Below are 6000 nucleotides of genomic sequence, written 5' to 3' on the forward strand. Positions count from 1 at the left end.
ATTGCCAAAGTCCAAGTCGGAAAGGTCACCGAACTTGTAAAACAGAAGGGAAATGTTCAGACCGATAATAAGGTGCTAATCCCAGTACCAGAGGCACCGGGAAAGGAGCAGAAAAAGATGGCACAAAAAGAATTGTCGACATTTGAACAGTTGAAATTGATCCAACAGGAGATTGGAAATACATTAAACCGGACACTGCTGACACAAAGGGGAAGAGAAAAGGTCATCCCAGTACCAGAGGCACCGGGAGTGACAAGAGCGCAGCAGAACGCGACAGAAGCGCAGCAGGAAAAAGTTATCCCAGTACCAGAGGCACTGGAAACGAAAAATGAAAATGGGAATATCAAAAAAGTTATCCCAGTACCAGAGGCACTGGGAACGAAAGATGAAAGGCCACCAGTTGAGAATTTGGCATCAGAGCCGGATCCGAAAAACGTCAGCAAGACCTTTTTCGAACCACGACCTGCTACCGAAAATGAAAATGAAGAAAAAGATTTGCAGAGAGTGCCAGAGCGCACCCCGAATCTTTTAGAACCTCGATCTGCTACCGGAAATGACGAAAGGTCACCAACACTTGAAGAGATAGCTGCCACACAGAAAGAAGCGACAGCTGCAGCGAAACAATCGCTTGTGCCTGGCATGGATTGGGCAAAGCCTATCCCAGTACCAGAGGCACTGGGAATAAAGACGGCCAAAGTCGGGAAGGATAAAAAGAGTGAAAGATTGCGGATATTGAAACGAATAGCCGAAGAAGAACAGATGTTCGCGAGCGAAATCCGCAACAAAGCGCTTGAACAGCTGAAAGGTCACCAACTGAACAATGAAACAGAGATTATTGAAATATCCTCCGACGAAGCGAGTATAACAGAAATCGAATGTGAGCAGAAAGCCACAATACAGGAGAAGGAGATCACCAAACCGCAAACGAATCGGAGGATATTAACCCCAGAAGAACGAATGGGGAGCTGCGGACACGGTTACTACGAGGATCCGTGTAGAGTGCAACCACAATGGGAATGCACTGAATGCTGCCAAGACGCCTCCCAAGATGACCTTTCAGAATGGCCGAGATGTAACGCCACACTGGCAGATCTTAAAGGTCATGTCCAAAAAGAAGTGAAAAGCATCATGCGGACAAACGAAATGTGGAAGCCACACATTGAGCGGTATCACTGGAACAGATATCGGACTTGGTTGTCATGTGTGAAAAACTTCATTACGGGGAGAGGAAAATGGCTGAACCATTGGCAGCAACGTGTGGATAACGGAATCCAAGATCCTCTTGACCCGGTATCAACTGAGCGGAAACTTGAAAGAGAGATCGACTCAATGAACGAGGAAGTACACCTATGGGAAGAAGCGAGAATAGAATTGTTCTGGGACTTCCGCATAAACCATATGTATAAAGGTCAAGGGAGAACAATTATATTTCCAACGGGACTTGGTACACCGGTGTACGAATCGGTGGTGGTATTCTGTAAAGCACTCAAAGATGATAACTGGGAGATATTCGACAAATACTGGAGGAAATTCGAAGCGGAGATTCCTATATTCGATACAAAGGAAATGCGAGAATTGCAAGTAACCCGGAAAAGAAGGTTACCGGGGTTAATGGAAAAGAAAAAGGTGACCTTTGCACCAGATCCAGATGGAGTGGAATACCCTGAACGAGGCGGTGACACGTGGTGCATGTACGAAACGATTCCGAGTGATGACTGGGTCACTGAAGAGCTGATGGCAAATTGCGTTTTTGTTGGTCCTAAACGACCTAAAGGTTATGAAACGGTCCAACAGGATGAAGTGGATAAGGTGACTGTAAAAGAAGCAGGGAAGGAGGAAACGACCAAAGAAATAGCTGAAGGAGGATCGAACGAAACAGAAGAAAGTCCAAAATCGGCCTTCGACATTGCACAGATGTTAACGGACAGAGGAGAAATGTGGAAAAAGTTCAAAGAGGAAGTTGAAAGGATATCAAAGGAACAGCAAAACCCAGTAACTGAGGCAAAAAACGGGGAAAGGTCACTCGATAACGGTGAGGAAGGTCCGCCGGTCGAGTTGACCGAAAAGCCATTAATGAGTCTCGGAGAAATGGATGAACCGGAAAAGTTAAAATCAGAAGAAGAAAGGTCAAACTCCGATCAATCAGAAAGGTCATTAACAAGAATTCGGGTAGCAAGGAGCCACCCGAGAATCGCCGCACGAAATGGGCGCAAAGCAAAGGAAGCGGACAAACCTCTGCCCAAAAATTCGAAAGCAAAAAAACTTAGTGATTCGCGAGAAAACGAAAGTGACCTTTCATCAGATGATGAAGGAGTTGATGAGCGTCCACTTGAAAAGACTGACAAAGGTCAAGCCGCTGCACAAGAATACGAGAGCAGCGATTCGGACTCGGAATGGACGAGTTCAAGCGATAACTCAACGACTTCAGAAGATTCAGGTGTAAGTGACCTTTCAGAACAAGAGGACTTAATGGACCTGGATGAAGATGATGAAGTGGACGAAGAAAAAGAAAAGGAAATTAAAGTCAGAAGATTGAAAGTGGAAAAGGCTAGAATGTCGAAAGATGTGATTAAAGTCTACAGTGACCAAAGAATTAAACTGAAACCGTCACACTGCACCCGGGTAAAGGTCAAGATGGGAAAATATGCGCCGGCTCAGAACAAGTTGATGTTTACACCGGTCCCACAAGTGGAAACTGAAGTGCAACCGTTGGCAGGAGTGACGGATCACAGGGGAAAATACTTTGAAATTGTTATCGCGAATCACAGTAGCAAATACCGAGTCGTGAAGAAAAATCAGCTTCTCGGATACGTTGAACCGTATGAACATATGGAAAATGTAAAGGTCAACGCTGGGACAGTAAAGAACGTGCTCGAGGACCCAGAGGTGGACGATACGACGAAAGCTGAACTGACAAAGATAATTGGAAACCTGAAATTAGGACCCGACCTAACTGAGGAACAAAAGAACGACGTGTATAACGCGTTCTGGGAATTCTGGAAGGTCTTACCCACATCAAAGAAACCATACGGAGATGTGAAAGGGGTCACTCATGTAATCGATACGGGAGACGCGAAACCAGTTAAATGCAACCCGGCTAGAACGAGTTGGACAGGCCGTGAGTTCATAACAAAGCATATAGAAGAGATGTTGGCACAAGATGTGATTGAACCGTCGGACGCCGAATGGAGCTTTCCAGTTGTATTAGCGGTGAAGAAGAATGGCGACGGGACAATGGGAACGAGATTCTGCGTCAATTACATCATGTTGAATAAGTTAACGAGAAAGAATAATTACCCGTTACCGAACCCGGATGAGTTGCTTGACGCGTGTGCAGGCAATAAATATTACGGAAAAATGGACTTGCAAAGTGGATTCTGGCAGATCCCGATGGATCCAGCGTCAATCAACAAGACGACCTTTGTAACGCAAGATGGAATGTATCGATTCAAAAGGATGCCATTTGGAGTTTGCAACGGGCCAGCGACATTCCAGTTGTGCATGGATAAAGTACTTTCGAAAGCGAAAAGAAAAGGCTGCGTTTTCGGGTACATTGATGACGTGATTTTCGCCGGAAAAACTTGGGCAATCTTCATGCATAATTTAAGAAATGTATTGATGAGCTTGGTCGAAGCGGGATTCACGATTAAGCCAACCAAGTGCGAATTTGGAATGAGACAAATGGGATTCCTGGGTCATATACTCAGCGAAGACGGAATCAGAATGGATCCGGAAAAGGTCACCGCAGTCTCAGAATTTAAACGACCTCAAACAGAAAGGCAGTTAAGGTCATTCCTTGGACTGGCGAATTATTACCGCAAGTTCATAATGGGATATGCACAGAAGACTTGCCATTTGTATGAATTACTGAGACAAGATAAACAAGTAAAGAAAGACTGGACAAAGGTGCACGAAGAGGAATTCAACAGTTTGAAACAACTGTTGTGTGAAGGTCCAGTATTGGCGAAGTTTGACCCCGCGAAACCGACCGTTATTGAATGTGACGCAAGCAAAGAAGGAATCGGAGCGGTATTGTCACAGGATGGACATCCGATTGCATACGCGAGCCGCGTCTTACACGGAGCAGAACGAAATTACGGCGTAACAGAATGGGAATGTCTGGCAGTGGTATTTGCTGTCAGAAAATTCAAGCCGTTTATTGATTATGCGGAATTTACTGTAAGAACGGACCATCAGGCGTTGACCAACCTATTGAGGTCGGAAACGAATAAAGTTGGAATGAACCCGCGCCTGACGAGATGGGCGATGGCATTACAAGGTCATCAGTTCAAAATTGAATATAAACCGGGGAAATATTGCGACAATGCGGACGCGTTATCAAGAGCACCAATTGAAGGCCCGACGTGTCAGGAAGAAGAATTCGACGAGATACCGAACTTTGAAGATTATAAGAAAGAGTTCGACACGAAAGAACCAGCAATCGAAATTGGACAGTTGTTCCTGCAGATGGTGGAACAGAGGGAGAAACGTCTAAAGGTCACCTCAGCTACGGCGAATGAGTCGGCTGAAACGGAAGCAAAAGTGAACCGAGTTAAAAGCTGGTTGCCTACCGTTAGTGACTTAAAGGTCACCGGACTTGCAGCGGATATTGAAGCTCATAATGGAAAGGTCACCGGACTTGACGAAACGATGGAAATTCGAGATGACCTTTGGGAAACAGACAAAGTGGCACAGGCGTTGAACGAGTGCCCGATAAAGCTGTTGCGATTCCCGAAACAGATGAAAAAGAGATACAAGCCATTACCACGCTGTAAGGTCATCAAAGATTGGAATGAACTTAGCACAGCGACAGTCCGCATCGTCAATCTGCAAGGTGATGAGGAAGAGGAAGATGACTCGAACCTGCAATTGCGCAATAAACAGTTGAAAGATCCCCATCTGGCAATGATAATAGATGAATTGGAACATCTACCAGATGCTGAAACGAGATCGAAATTTGAAGTTCATTACCAGTTGTGGAACGGCATACTGTACCGAGTAAAGGATAAGAATGGCAAACTCGAAAGGTCATATGTAGTACCGTTGTCAATGCGAAGAGCGATAATCCACGCATTGCACGATGAGAAAGCGGCAGGCCATTTGGGATTCGAAAAAACACTGTCAGCAATAAGATTGCGTTATTATTGGGACAGAATGAGCACTGACGTGAAGAATTACATACTTGCTTGCCAAGGCTGCCAATTTCGAAAGACACCGAGAAAATGTCCACCCGGTAAACTACAAGAAATAAAAGTTGGACATCCATTCTTCCGAGTCTACGCGGACTTGAAAGGACCGCTGTTGCCAACGAAGAAACGCGGATATAAGTACATCGCAGTATTCATCGATCAGCTGACCAAATATGTGATAGCGGTACCGATGAAGACAGCAACGGCGAAAGAGTTTGCAAAAGTGTTCGTCAAGCACGTGATACTGGTGCACGGAGCACCGCACATCCTACATACGGATCGTGGACGACACTTTACAGCTGAAGTGTTGACAAAGGTCACCAACGTGTTCAAGATTAAACACACGTTTGGAACGGCGTATCACCCAGAAGGTCAAGGCCAAGTTGAAAGACAGATGCAAACTATTGCAGATGGCTTAGCACAGTACCTGAAAGCGGGAAACGAAAGGAAGTTCAACAAGTACCTTCCATATGTCATTTCGGCGATGAACCGAGTCGTACACGCCACAACCGGATATTCGGCATACTATATGTTGCACGGCAGAGAAATGACAATGCCGGAAGATGTAGTCACAAAAACGAATATCCCAGATGATTATGGGACTCCCGATGAATGGGTAGAGACCATGAAAAAGAACTTGACCTTTGCAGAAGAAGTGGCAAAATGCAATATTAAAGATGCTTACGAAAAGAACGCAGAGATATACAACAAGAGGAAGTCAGAACCGAATTTCAAGGTGGGTGACCTTGTGTTGATACGACTTCCGAAGGATACGAAACAAGGAAAGAAAGAAAATCAGTCGGACTTCAAG

The sequence above is a fragment of the Paramacrobiotus metropolitanus genome, unplaced genomic scaffold, assembly GCF_019649055.1.
Source record: "Paramacrobiotus metropolitanus isolate TYO unplaced genomic scaffold, Prichtersi_v1.0 Parri_scaffold0000009, whole genome shotgun sequence".
Lineage (NCBI taxonomy): Eukaryota > Metazoa > Tardigrada > Eutardigrada > Parachela > Macrobiotidae > Paramacrobiotus > Paramacrobiotus metropolitanus.